Here is a 14,474-nt window from a genome sequence, read left to right as displayed (position 1 = left end):
TGCAGTGGATGGTGCTCAATTCTGACACTCAATTTAATGTCGCATGAGCAGAGTACAAATCCATACATTCCAGCCGTGTGACCTTCAACCAATGCCAGTCTTCGCACTTAAGAATAGTAATTCCTCTCTATAAAATGGGCTTATTCACCACTGGCAGCAAGTATGGCAGCCTTTCGGTCATCACGGTCAGCAAAGGCAGCCTGGAAGGTGGTCACCCAATGGTGGTGGTGCCCTATGATGACAGGCCACAGTCTCCTTGTCACCATTGGCGAGCACCTGGAAGCCCACTTGGGTAGAGTACCCCAGCTCAGTAACAGCCACTGGCCCAGCACACAAGAATTCTCCTTGGGGGATGGGGGATGGCGGCGGCCGGCGATGAGCAGCGGGAGCGCATGAGGAGCCGGCAGGCAAGGCTGGGGGGCCCTGGAGCGCGAGCCGCAGGGCGGAGGGCGGGGGCGAGAGCACAGTGGGCGGCGGCAAGGCAGTAGCCAAGAAGATGGTGGACAGCAACAACGGCAGCTAGCACGGCGGCGGTGGTGGCGGCAGCGGTGGCGGGAAGGGAGGCTTCCAGCCCGCACCCCGCGGTGGCGGCCAGCAGGAGAAGCAGAAGCTGGCCTCGAAGTGGCTGGACATCCAGAACAAGCGCTTCTACCTGGATGTGAAGCAGAACACCAAGGGCGGTTTCCTGAAGATCGCAGAGGTGGGCACGGGCAGCTCCAAGAGCCGCCTCACGCTGTCGATTGTGGTGGCGGCCAATTTCTGTGACTCGCTGGGCGACTTCATCGATCACTACGCACAGCTGGGCCCCAGCAGCCCCGAGCAGCTGGCAGCGGGCGCTGAGGAGGGCGGCAGGCCGGCGCACCTCAAGAGCGAGTTCCTGGTGTGTGAGAACTGCAAGTACTACCTGGATCTCAAGGAGAACCAGCGCGGCTCCTTCCTGCACATCCGCCAGACCGTCAACCGCGTCGGCGGCTTTAGCGCAGGCCCAGGGCCTGGCGGCCTCCAGAGCGGCCAGACCATCGTGCTGCCTGCGCAAGGTCTCATCGAATTCCGACACGCTCGCCAAGCTCCTCGATGACTACGGAGGTGAAGACCACGAGCTGGCCAGAGGCCCAAGAGGCGGTGCCGGTGGGGGGGGGGGGCTGTACGGGGAACTCCCGGAGGGCACCTCTATTACGGTGGACTCCAAACGTTTCTTCTTCGATGTGGGCTGCAACAAGTACAGAGTTTTTCTACTGTGTGAGTGAGGTGAAGCCGTCCTACTGCAATGCCATCACCATGCCCTTCAAGGCCTGGGGCAAGTTTGGTGGCGCCTTCTGCCGGTATGCGGATGAGATGAAAGAAATCCAGGAGCGGCAGAGGGATAAGCTTTACAAGCGTCATGCTGGGGGGGTGGTGAGGAGTCCTAAGGCGAGGAGGTGGATGAGGATTGAAATGGCAGCTTTCCCCCCTGGCCTCCCCCACCCTGTTACCCGCGCCCCCCACCCCCCATCCCCCTGGCTAGTTCCCATTCTTGCTCATTCCCCTGTGAGCTAGTGGAGAGGGAGCCCGGGAGGCCACCAAGGGAGAAAAAAAAACCAACAAAATTAAAAAAAATAATATAGTTAAGAGAAATAACCATAAGACAACAGTCTTGAACAGTGAGTAAAGCAGTAAAGTTCCAGAAATTGACAGCAACCTGCAGAGGACAACAGCATCTCCTCACCTGCAAGTATCTCAGCTTCTATTTCCCACCCGAGGTTCCTAAGCTCATCTAGATAATCCTGAAGGGGATAGATTTCGAGTCTGTGCCCCTAAACACATCTGACTTACCCAGATCCATCTGTGTATAACAGTTGAATTTGTGTTGTACCTGGGTAAATCTAAAGGATCTCTCCAGGCCGAGCCGCCGTTGCAGTGTCTATCCTTCACCTTTATTCTAATCAGCCTTTTGGATCGAGATCTTCACGGAAATTCTTGAGACAGAGAGACCTTTGCAGTTACCCAGTCCTGAGAGTCCAGGTTTATGAAAAGGAATGCAACTTTACACAATCATGGACAAGGCAAAAAAGAATTCAAGAAGCCATCAGTGAATCAAAACAAATTGGATTTTTTTTTAATGATTTTGCATGGAACCTGGCCCCATGTCTTTTCTTTGCAGAATTGTTTTCCGGGATGCAAAAATTCAAAAGCCAATGCTTGAACTAGAGAATTCATTACTAAAATAGTTTAAAAGTTGGGCAAAAGGATTTTTTTTTTCAAAAAATAAAAGCAGTTTTACATTGGGGGTTGCTGAGGTAGGCACAATACGTCAGGCATAAAGCACAAGGCAAACTCGTTGAGTGGATGGGTTGCTGCTCACTAAAGTTCTTCCCTTGATCTCTAAAGGTGGAGGTCATTACCAAGAAGTGGCATTGGTGTGAATGAGAGCCAGATCCCATGGCTCTAGCATATGAGCAAGTGAATTATGGCTAATTTGGCTGTTATAGCCACTGATTGGCTGCATTTTTAACTGTAAAACTTGATGATTTTCTGCAAAAGGGACAGTATGGCTACAAGCCTGAGCTTTAATGGAATATGCATCCTCACAGAGAAGTTGGAAATAACTAAAACTGAAGTCTTAATTCACCTTCAGTTTAATCTGTGGATTTGTTCAAATACTAAAGATCCTCAGGTTCAGAATTCCAGCATCATTTATTCTTTAAAACAAATTTTTAAGAAATTGATCCATCTTATTAGTACCTCACAATCAAAGTTGGCAAATGATGGATGAATGATTAAAGCAGTGCACCCGGTGGAAGCTGAAATCCATCTGTGAATGGAATTGATGTGAACGTGAATATGCTGACTATATCCTGGAAACATTTTTATAACATCTTGAAATTGCAACATACTGGCATTGGCCAGTTTATCCAGCTGTCTTTCAAGAATAAAAGTTGGGGTTTTCATGGATCACCTCTTCTATATTTTAAGTGGATTTTCAGTAGAAATGATTTTTATTAATCAAGTTAATCCCACCCCATCAAAAGGTATTTCTAGAAATGTCACAGGCCTAGGAAACTTTGAATTGAATGCGAGCTAAGGTTCTTTCCAAAGTTTTCAGGTATTCTTTGTGTGACACCTTCTCAACCAGGAGGCAAGTAACCCCATCTCCACAATCTTAGTATTTTTTAACTGCATGCCTGCCCTTTATTTGAGCTGCCTTTTTAATTTATTGCATATCCTTTTTATTATCTTATTTTGGTATTCAATCTATACAATCGTTTTCTATTTATTGGGAAATAAGTAATATACAAAACGGTCATTTTCATGTATTTGTGGGTGGCTGAGAGGGAGGGAGATACTTATGTATATAAAATTAGGCCTTTAAAAAAAAACTAGACTATGACTCAGAATAATGTTGATCTTAGGTTCAAAGAAATAGAAGAGTCACAAACATTGGTGCCCTTTTCAGACTATTTCTCTACTCACATCATTCACATTAGAATTTTTAAACATTTTTTATAGCTTTTCTTTTCAAATTTTCTCCTTTGCCAAGAATGTTTACTAAATTGTATGGGAGCAATAGTATTTTTGATGTTTTAATGACATCCGTATACTTGTACTGTATTTTGTACCACAAGGCAGCTGTTTTCAATAATGTCTCGCTGTATTTACCCATGTGTTTTGAGTGTTTTGTTTCTTTGCTGCGGAGAACAAATTCCTAGTTTTAGTAAAGGAGATGAGAAGCTAGCATTAGGCTTGCAGAAACTGTTTAAGTTTCAACTCTGAGGCATCAATGGAAATTAAGGTTGCAGCTATTAGTTGATCGCTATAACTTTTGCATTTTCAAATCATGTACAATTCCTGTATAGACCAACTTATTTTCTTGCTTCAGTGGTGATTCTGTTGCTCAGCTGCAGTGAGCCAGTTCAATTTTGCAAAGGTGGAGTACCTCTCCTTTTCAAGGGAGTGGTTTATTAACCTTTTTTCTTTTCTTTTTATTTGGCTGAATTGCAGTAACTAGCCTTGCCTTTCTATTCTGTAGAAATGACAGGGTCTTCACAATCTTTACCAGTGGCTACTAAGCTATAATTAGCTGAATAGAAAGAATGTAGAAGTGGTCTGAGGCGTATAGAGTATATGCCAAGAACACTACCATATATGGCATCAGCTTTGGTTACCAGAGAAATTTTCTTAGTCATAAGACCATATAACAGTTATATATCATATGTAAGTCTTTAGATATCAATTTGAGAATCCTCCAAAAAAAGGAGCAAAGAATGTGTAAGCTATGTGATGGCAAAAGTAATTTATATTAAAATTTTGACCTGCCTGTGTAAGATTAAGTGGTGAATGTCCTAGTGGTGGGTTTTTTAGTCTTAAACCAACCTCTGAGGTTTATTTTTCCTGCAGGGGTGTTTCCTCGCCTCTCTTCCAATGTAGGAAGATTGCAGAAGGATGTGGATTAATTGTAGCATTTCACTGATCCTCATTCCTGTGACTAGGGACAATAGAAATCTGCAGAGCATGGAGATTCATTCATTAATACTAGCTTATTAAAGGAAATAGTCTTTGTTCCAGTTAGATAATGGCATTATACAAACTCTGGGAAGCAACTAACTTTTTTGTTTTGTTTTTAGCTGCTTACTACAAACGCTTTAGAAGTTGTTTTTAAAATTTGGCAAACATCCCAGCTAATGAAAATAGTTACATTCCTTAGAAATAGGGAACTAAAACTCCTTTTCAAAAAATTGAGTTTTATTTCAAACTAGCTACAGAGATAAGCCTTTTTTTTTTCAAACAGTCAAAAGAGTCGGTCTCTGTGAAGAGATGTAACTCTAGGTTTCTATTGTCCCTTCTCATCATTTCAGCAAGTGAAATGGCAAATCTGGTGAGCAGATCTTTCAGTGCATATGCTGCACCAAACAAAATGTCAGTCTGTATAGCACCAAAAATCAATCTGAAAAGTAAACCCCAAACCCCCAAATACCCTATGGAACTGTTTGAGGCATATAGGTGGTACAACTGGCTGTAGCTGTGGTACACACATGGCTACTTGTAATGTCACTTTCCATAATTATTTACTGCAGAATGATTGAGAGACTTTTGGTGCAGGCAGCCATTAACCTCCTGCTTCCTTTGTTACGTCTGGGTCACGTTGCAGTAAATTGCAGGTCTTTTAAGAGTTTCAAGCTTCGGTTTTCTCAAAACAAAACAATTATCTTGTCTTATCTGAAAATGCAGGGTTGTGGGCAAAAGAGGCTGGTTACAATAATGCCCTCATATTGAGTGGTCTGTAAATGGCTGCACACTTCAGGCACTGTTGTTGACGAAGATGCTTAAATATGACCTTGACTGGCTTTACAGGGGTGTAGAATGTAATCTACACAAGGTGACTGTGCATCTACCTTTCTCTTGAGGTGGATAAAATTAAGAAGCTGGAGTGTGTAAACCATGCACATAAGTATTCTTCACTGTAAATTTGGTTTTCATTTTTAACCCAATTATGTAATTTTTCCAATGCACAACTGATCTCTAAGTAGATATTCATTTGAAAATCGTGTGGCCTTGATCAGTGAGAAGGGAGAGGAAAGAAGTGACTTTTTGCTTATATGAAAATGACTTGTTTCCTGAGAGTTGTTCTATAACACTCTAGGTATGTTTTTGATTGTATCCTTTTTGATTGGGGAACGTTAATGTTTTGATCCTGGAGCTAATTCAATTGAGTTTTCTATGTATCAGAATTTCTCTGATGAATAACAAAGTTGACAGCTTTGATGTCCAATCTCAGGTTTTTTTTAAAATATAGTGGAGTGAAATCCCCACTATTATGAATTCTTTAAATCAATATTAATTTAGGACACTTTAAAAGTCTTGTGCATAAGTAAGGCCTGTTCAGAGAGCAGACTTTTTTGCTCCTTATCCACAGTTGTGAAAAAGTGTCAAGTGATTTTTGCATTGTATATTTCCATTTTATCCCTGACATATTTCTCAAAGATAAAGCACTTTTTGATCATGAAATGCATAGGATCTTTGTGTGATGTGGATCATGGTTTCTCAGGCTCCCCTAGATATTCTGTTTATGAATATTATTCTAACTTTATGTCAGGAGAGTAGAAATCTTTGCTAACGTTAGAAAGTTTGTATTGTTGATTTAGAATACATTTTGATAGTTTCCAATGGATGGGAGAGTAAAAAATGCTGCATTAACAATTTAATAAGTTACTTTCCCTTAAGCCTTAAGGTAACTTTTTCTTTTCTGTCAACAACAGCACTGAAGTTACAGTAAATGAATGAGATTATCAGTTTTCAGGGTTGTTTTAAGAGTACTGTAAATCAATTAGCTATCTTCTGAAAGAGTTACAATTCCCATTCAGTATACTGGATAATGGGTGTAAGGGTGGGGGTAGGGCAGGGTGGGGGGAGATAGTTTGTAGAAAAGAAAAAAGAAAAAAAGAACCATGTTTACCTTAAAATACAGACAAGAGAAAAGTCCATATGTCCCATTTGAAATTCCATACTCAAGGTGGAAATGACAAATTACAGCCTCATTTCTTCTGCTTTTAATTTAGAAAAAAAGTATTCATTTTTAATATTAGCTTCAGAAGTTTCTTGAGATAACTGGACTCTTGAGTAGCAATTTCCATTGCCATATCTGACTTGACTGTCTAAGTCATCCTCAGACCTTATTCTTAAAACCTAGTTTCATTACTGGAACATGTGCAATCCACTTTTCAGTACTGAAAGTTAAATTCAGAAAATGGAAAAATAAAATTGCATCAGCATTGTAAAGATTTCTTGTCCTGGGGATTCCCAATTGCAATGTGTCCCCCTGAATCAAGCAAGGCCTTTGTGAATGCATTTTGTATTTCCTAATGCAGTATGGAATATACTGTCCACGTCTGTTCACAGTCTTACTCTCGTTTGAGACTCTAACTCATACTTTCTTGGAATTAGACATTCCAATTGGGACAGATAGAACCATGTTAAAGCAAGCAGATACCATATTGTTAGCTTTACCACAGTAAACTAGTAAAAGGAAGAGCACAACTTTATTAGAAGCTAAACTAGCATGATAGTGAAATTTTTTAACTCAACTTTTCTAATTGATTTTTGCATCCGGGAGCAATTTTTATTTTCCCCATGCTATATCTGCTATCCACTGACAAATAAGAGAGGGCACTGTAGGGAGCCAGGGTAAACGCCATTACAAGATGGCGCCCACTCCCTTGCAGCTTTGAGGTAACCACTCCATTTCAGGCAGTGCTTGGCGGGACGGTGGGTCCTGGGCTTTGCACATGCGCGAGCCACGTAGAGTCCCCAGCCAATCCCGTGGCACCTGGTGCCGGTGAAAGGCAGACGACCAATGATAGAAAGACCCGTGTTCCTATTCCCTATATAAGCGGCCATGTTTTGGGTGCACACTCTCTCGCGCTCAAGCTCTCCCATCAACTAAAAGGCTCTCCAATAAAGCGTGATCTGAGAAGACTCCCGGTGTGGAGGTCGTTTTTTCTCGCTGGCCGAGAAGGCGTTTGCCGCAAGTGGTGCCGAAACCCGGGACCCGCGCGAGAGGCCGAGCAAGAGCCAGAACTCAACACGCGGAGAGGGGACATCGTTAAATATCCCCCGGTATGCTGTTCACTGTAGATTTAGATATTTATTGGTTGCTTGCATTGCTTCTTCCTTTGTGGCTTGTCTTTTTGATGGTGCACACTTGCCTCGAGGAGGTAGGGTTTGATTTAATCCAGGAAGGATGCAAAGTACTAACACGGCATCAGGATAGTCTATCAGAGTCAGCATCCAGTAAAGGTGAGGAAAATAGGCCTAAAAGAAAAAGGGAAAAAAGACAAAAGGATCCTAAAGAATTAAAGCAGGAGGGACTGCAGTCCTCACAAAAGGAGAAGGTTCTTAGGGAGGAGGGGGTCTCAAGGAGACCCCTATGCCCTTCTTTAAAAGCAAATCAGTTCTCAGACCTACATATGGAAGGGCGGGACCAAGAATGCAGTGATCTTGTGAGTGACTCAGAGGAAGAAATGTTAGAGGAGGAGGGAGAGCATCTTGATCCAGCTCATAGTGAAGACTTAGAAGAGGCTGCGGCTGAGTATGAGGCAGACAGATATGGGGGGTGGCGCCCTGTAGGGGTGGGAGTACCGCAGCAGCCAGGAAGAGGAAACGGAGCTGGCCCTCACCCGTCGGCCCCCCCGCCCTGCCCGCCGGAGGGGCGGAGTCACTTTATAAAAGGAAGCACCTGGTCGCGGCTGGCGGCCGCTTTTCCAGTTTTTGAAAATCCAATTACTAATGAAAGAAATTTTGAGCCGGTTTCCTACTTCCAGCTTAAGGATTTAGTTGAGGCAGTCCGGACTTATGGAGTGACGGCTAATTATACCACTGCCCTGCTCCGAAGACTGACCGCCAATGCTATGACGCCCACGGACTGGTTTGAGGTAGCCCGTACCTGTCTCAATCATGGGCAGTTCCTCGATTTCCGGTCTATTGTTCAAGACAAGGCTCAAGCCCAATACAGACAAAATGTCCGTGACGGGCACCCGGACTGGACAGTAGATATGCTTCTCGGGCAGGGACCCTACACGGTAGACCAGACAGGATATCCCTTTGAAGTATACCGCCAGGTAAACGAGATCTTTTACAAGTCCTGGCGGGCCCTCCCAAACAAGGGAGAGATGGCTGGCAATCTAACAAAAATCATGCAGGCCCCTAATGAGCCATTTTCTGATTTTGTTGCCCGTATGCTAGAGACAGCCGAGCGGGTGTTAGGAAATCTGGAAACAGCCATGCCATTTGTACAGCAAATCATTTTTGAACAAAGCACCAAGGAATGTCAGAGGGCAATTACCCCAGTAAGAACTCAAAGCCTAGAAGCTTGGTTAAAAGCCTGCAGAGAAGTAGGTGGCCCCCTGACCAATGCGGGGCTGGCGGCTGCTGTCTTGTCGGCTGCCGGGGCCGCAAAAGATAGTAAAGGAAAAGGGTGTTTCCGGTGTGGTCAGTTGGGACATTTTAGACAATAGTGCCCACAAAATGGTGGTCCTGCGCAAAACATAACCAGGCTGCCAAGGACTCCAGGAGTGTGTCCTCGTTGTAAAAAGGGAAAGCATTGGGTCAACGAGTGCAGGCCAGTTAGAGACATCAATGGACATTTTATCCCCCAAATTACTCCAAACGCTGATTCGGAACCAGAGCCAAAAAACGGGAAGGAGGGCCCTCATCCCCAGGGCCCGAAAATTTATGGGGCATTTCAGACTCTGGCTCCCGGACAGCACCCACAACAACCCCCCAGCCAAAGAGAGCAACCTCAGGCTCCGCAGGGTTGGACCTCTGTGCCACCTCCGGACGGGTATTAACACAGCAGATGGGTGTCCAGATTGTGGAGACAGACATGAGAGGACCCCTAGATGAAGGCACTGTAGGAATAGTTTTAGGACGCTCCTCCTCCACAATGAGAGGATTAATAATTTTCCCGGGAGTGATTGACCCTGACTATACGGGGACTATCAAGGTCCTCTGCCATGTCCCCCATGGAGTGGTGTCCATTTCTCCCGGGGATAGAATCGCACAGCTCCTGCTTTTGCCTTCTCTTCATGGCAACTTCCCTGCTAAGGAGATAGAGGAGATAAAGGGCTAGGCTCCACTGGAGTCGACCTTACATGCCTGTCCATAACTTTAGACCAAAGACCCATGCTAACTCTCCAAGTGGAAGGGAGAAGATTTGAGGGACTGGTGGATACAGGGGCAGATCGAAGCATCATCCAAAGAGGGGAGTGGCCAAAGCAATGGCCAACTCAGAAATCCTCCCAGACCTTACAAGGGCTGGGCTATGCCGATGCCCCACAGTTAAGTGCAAAAGAATTGACTTGGAGAACAGACGAAGGCCAAGTTCGAAAAATGCAGCCATTTGTGGTAGACATCCCTGTCAATCTTTGGGGAAGAGATGTGCAGCAACAGCTAAAGCTAACTTTAACCAATGATTATTCTGAGGCCAATCAGAATATGATGAAACAGCAAGGATTTGTGCCAGCCTTGGGGCTTGGTCGGCGTCTCCAAGGACGCAAGGAGACGATAGAGCCACTTCATAAACAGGACAGGAAGGGTTTGGGTTTTTCTTAGGGGCCTCTGAAAACAAAGCTTCCACTGAAGTTGTGGTACCCATACCTTGGTTACCACAAAAGGCGGTGTGGGTTCCTCAGTGGCCCCTCTCTCGAGAAAAATTGGAAGTGGCTCAAACTCTTGTCCAGGAACAGCTGCAGCTGGGGCATGTTGAGCTTTCAGTGTCATCTTGGAATACCCCAATTTTTGTGATTAGAAAGGCCTCCGGAAAATGGAGATTATTACATGACCTTAGAGCAGTAAATGCCCAGATGCAAATTATGGGACCCATCCAAAGGGGACTTCCATGGCTCTCTGCGTTACCTCGAGAGTGGCCTATTTTAGCTTTAGATATTAAGGATTGCTTTTTTTCCATACCTCTTTATGAAAAGGATAGGGAGCGCTTTGCCTTTACTTTGCCCTCTGTTAATCATGAAACCCCAGATGCTCGCTATCAGTGGAAAGTTCTCCCCCAAGGGATGGCTAATAGCCCAACAATTTGTCAATTGTTCGTAGGGGATGCATTAACCCCTGTCAGGAAAAAATTTCCAAAAGTACGGATTGTCCATTATATGGATGATATCTAGTTGGCTGCTCCCTCGGTAGTGACTCTTCATAAAGTGTTTGGGCAGGTAACGGAGACCTTAGCTGATAAAGGACTGATTATTGCCCCTGAAAAGGTTCAACAGACTAGTGTTGTTCAATTTCTGGGAACCATAGTTTCTCCTACTGAGATTAAACCACAAGAACTTTCCATTCGAACTGGTCATCTCAAAACACTTAATGATTTTCAGCAATTGGCAGGAGATATTAATTGGATAAGGGGGTTTCTTAATCTCCCTCGGTCAGAGTTGTTACCTTTATTTGCCATTTTGGAGGGTGACCCTGAAGTCACCTCCTCTAGATCCCTGACACCTTTAGCACTAAATTCCCTACAAAAGGTTGAGGCAGCTTTGTCTAGGGCTCAACTTTCATGGGTTGATTTAAAATTACCTATCGATTTATGTATATTAAAAACAAAAAATTATCCCACGGGGGTTCTTTGGCAAAATGGCCCCTTATGGTGGCTCCACGGCAATTCTGTGGGAGCAAAAACTGTTCAATATTTTCCTGAATTAGTGTCTAAGCAGGCAATTTTGGGTATAAAGTATTGTTTGATGCACTTTGCAAAAATTCCAGATAAATTAATTATTCCATAAACCCGTGAGCAAGTTGAAATTTTAGCAGCCACAGTGGATATGTGGGCAATTCTTGTTTGCTCATTTCCAAATGTAATTGATAACCATTATCCTAAGCATCATCTGCTTGCCATAGTTAACAAAAATTTAGTGTATTTTCCTGTTGTCACTTCAAAGAGCCCTTGGTTGATGCTCTGACCATCTTTACGGATGGATCAAAAGCTGGACAAGGTGCCCTTTTTGTTCAAGGAAACAAACAGCCGGTAGTCTTTAATTTTCGGCCGAATGTCCCACAGGCTGTTGAATGTTTAATTGTGCTTGAAGTTTTTAAAAGATTTGATCAACCTTTTAATTTATTTTCTGATTCATTATATGTTGTAAATGCCGTTGCTTCTCTTGAAGTTGCTGCTTCAATTAAGCAGGCCAGTACAATTTCTAATGTTTTGTTACAGATTCAGTCCCTTATCTTAAACAGAAAACACTCTTTTTATATTGGACATATTCGCGCCCACTCTATGTTGCCGGGCCCGATGGCAAGCTGTAATGATTTGGTGGACCAGGCAACTCGGGCTGTGGCTCTGGTCGCTGCTGATCCTGTAGAATTGGCAAAAGACTTTCATAGATTGTATCATGTACCAACTAATACCCTTAGGAAAAGATATAATTTGTCCAGGCATGTGGCAAGAGATATTGTTAAAGCCTGTAAATCCTGTGTTACCTTTCTTCATCCTCCCCATGTGGGGGTAAACCCCAGGGGGTTGAGACCAAACGCCCTATGGCAAATGGATGTTACTCATCTGACAGAATTTGGTAAGTTAAAATATTTACATGTGTCTGTGGACACCTTTTCTGGTGTCATTCATGCCACACCTTTGGCAGGAGAAAAGGTGTCTCACGTCAAAATACACTGCTTAGAAGCTTGGGCAGCTTGGGGAAAGCCCCTTAGACTTAAGACGGATAATGGCCCTGCTTATACTTCCCATGGTTTTCGCGCCTTTTGTGCACAAATGCAGGTTGACCACACCACCGGACTGCCCTACAATCCTCAAGGACAAGGTATAGTGGAAAGAGCTAATAGAAGCATAAAAGAGATGCTTCAAAAACAAAAAGGGGGAATTGCTGAGTCAGCGTCCCCCAGGGAAAGACTTTCTCTTGCGCTCTTTTGTAGGGAGCCGAGGCGAGACTCCGCCCACTCCCTTGCAGTTTTGAGGATTACCACTCCAGACGGTGCTTGGCGGGACGCCTGGGCTGTGCGCGTGCGTGAGCCCGGTAGTGTCCCCAGCCAATCCCATGACACCTGGTGACGGTAAAAGGCAGGCGACCAACAATAGAAAAGACCCGTGTTCGAATTCCCTATATAAGCGGCTGTGTTTCGGGTGCACGCTCTCTCGCGCCCAAGCTCTCCTACAACTAAAAGGCTCTCCAATAAAGCGTGATCTGAGAAGACTCCTGGAGTGGTGGTCGTTTTTCCTTGCTGGTCGAGTAGACGGTCACTACAACTGGTGCTGAAACCCGGGAACGAACCTGGGACGGGACCCGCGCGAGAGGCCGAATTGGAGCCAGAACTCAACACGCGGAGAGGAGACGTCGGTAAATATCCCCCGGTATGCTGTTCACTGTAGATTTAGATATTTATTGGTTGCTTGCATTGCTTCTTCCCTTGTGGCTTGTCTTTTTGATGGTGCGCAGTTGCCTCGTGGAGGGAGGGTTTGATTTAATCCAGGAAGGACGCAAAGTACTAACGCAGCATCAGGATAGTCTATCAGAGTCAGTATACAGTAATGGGGAGGAAAAGAGGCCTAAAAGAAAAAGGGAAAAAAGACAGAAGGATCCTAAAGAATTAAAGCGAGAGGGGCTGCAGCCCTCACAAAAGGAGAAGGGTTTCAGAGAGGAGGGGGTCTCAAGGAGACTCCCTTGCCCTTCTTTAAAAGCAAACCGGTTCTCAGCCCTACATGTGGAAGGGCGGGACCAAGAATATAGTAATCTTGTGAGTGACTCAGAGGAAGAAATGTTAGAGGAGGAGGGAGAACAGCTCGATCCAGCTGATAGTGAAGACTTAGAAGAGGCTGCGGCGGAGCACGTGGCAGACAGATATGGAGGGTGGCGCCCCCTAGGGGTGGGAGTACCGCAGCAGCCAGGGAGAGGAAACGGAGCTGCCCCTCACCCGTCAGCCCCCCCCGCCGTGCCCGCCGGCAGGGAAGAGTCACTTTATAAAAGGCAGCACCTGGTCGCCATTAGCGGCCGCTTTTCCAGTTTTTGAGAATCCCATTACTGCTGAAAGAAATTTTGAGCCGGTTTCCTACTCCCAGTTAAAAGATTTAGTTGAGGCAGTCAGGACTTATGGAGTGACGGCCAATTATACCACTGCCTTGCTTCAAAGGCTAACTATTAATGCTTCAAAAGAGCAATGTGAATACAGCCAGAAGCTTCGGACAGGCCTGTAAAACAGCAGGTCCCGAACTTACCACTAACTAGCAAAACTGACAGAAAACTCATAGAAAAAGTTAAGAAGCCTTCCTGCTGGTGTGCACTCCTTACAATAGCAGACTTTTGCAAATGGAATTTTACAGTCTATATTTAAAGAATTGTATGTTTGTAACAAATAAAGTATGCGGAAAAGTGAAAAAAAAAAGAATTCTCCTTGGGGCAACAGCTCCCTATTAGGACTACCTTAGCCTGTCATGAGGAATTTCTGGTCAATAGGGACTGTCACCCAACTCTACTGCTAGCCCCTATATCCCATGCCCATCGAGGGCCCAACTACCCACCCTGCCTGCGTGAGCAGGTGACCTGGTTCCTACCTGCCAGAGGAGCCAAAGCCAAAGGAAGTAAGAAGGTCATGGCCACACAAAGGCCACCCATGCGTGTGAGCACATGGGCTGCAGCCAAACCTATCCAAGGAGCTCTCATCTCAAGGTGCATTTCTGAACCCATACAGGTGAGACACCTTACCTTACCACTGTGACTGGGATGGCTTTGGGTAGAAGTTTGCCCACTCTGATGAACTGAACAGGCAACAATAGTCGTGCTGCCATTCCTGTGCCACAAGTTCAACAGCCTTGTCCAGGTTGGTCTCCTGGCTTGACCCATAGAGAGAGTCTTATCCAGATAGGTCCCCTGGCCTGAAACATAGAGACTGCCTTGTCCAGGTGAGTCTCCTGGCTTGACTCACAGAGACGGCCTTGTCCAGGTGGGCTCACCTGGACTGACACATAGACGGCCTTGTCCAGGTGG

The 14,474-nt window shown here is 45.1% G+C and overlaps 1 pseudogene; it reads left to right on the top strand.

Annotated features, from left to right (window-relative positions):
• The first annotated feature begins 496 nt into the window (after nt 1–496).
• On the top strand, nt 497–1,433 carry LOC138811302 (transcriptional regulator protein Pur-beta-like; annotated as a pseudogene).
• Nucleotides 1,434–14,474: the final 13,041 nt, after the last annotated feature.

The sequence above is a fragment of the Dipodomys merriami genome, unplaced genomic scaffold (assembly GCF_024711535.1).
Source record: "Dipodomys merriami isolate MVZ:Mamm:240054 unplaced genomic scaffold, mDipMer1.0.p SCAF_1058, whole genome shotgun sequence".
Lineage (NCBI taxonomy): Eukaryota > Metazoa > Chordata > Mammalia > Rodentia > Heteromyidae > Dipodomys > Dipodomys merriami.
This window is presented reverse-complemented; position numbering and strand designations above follow the sequence as displayed.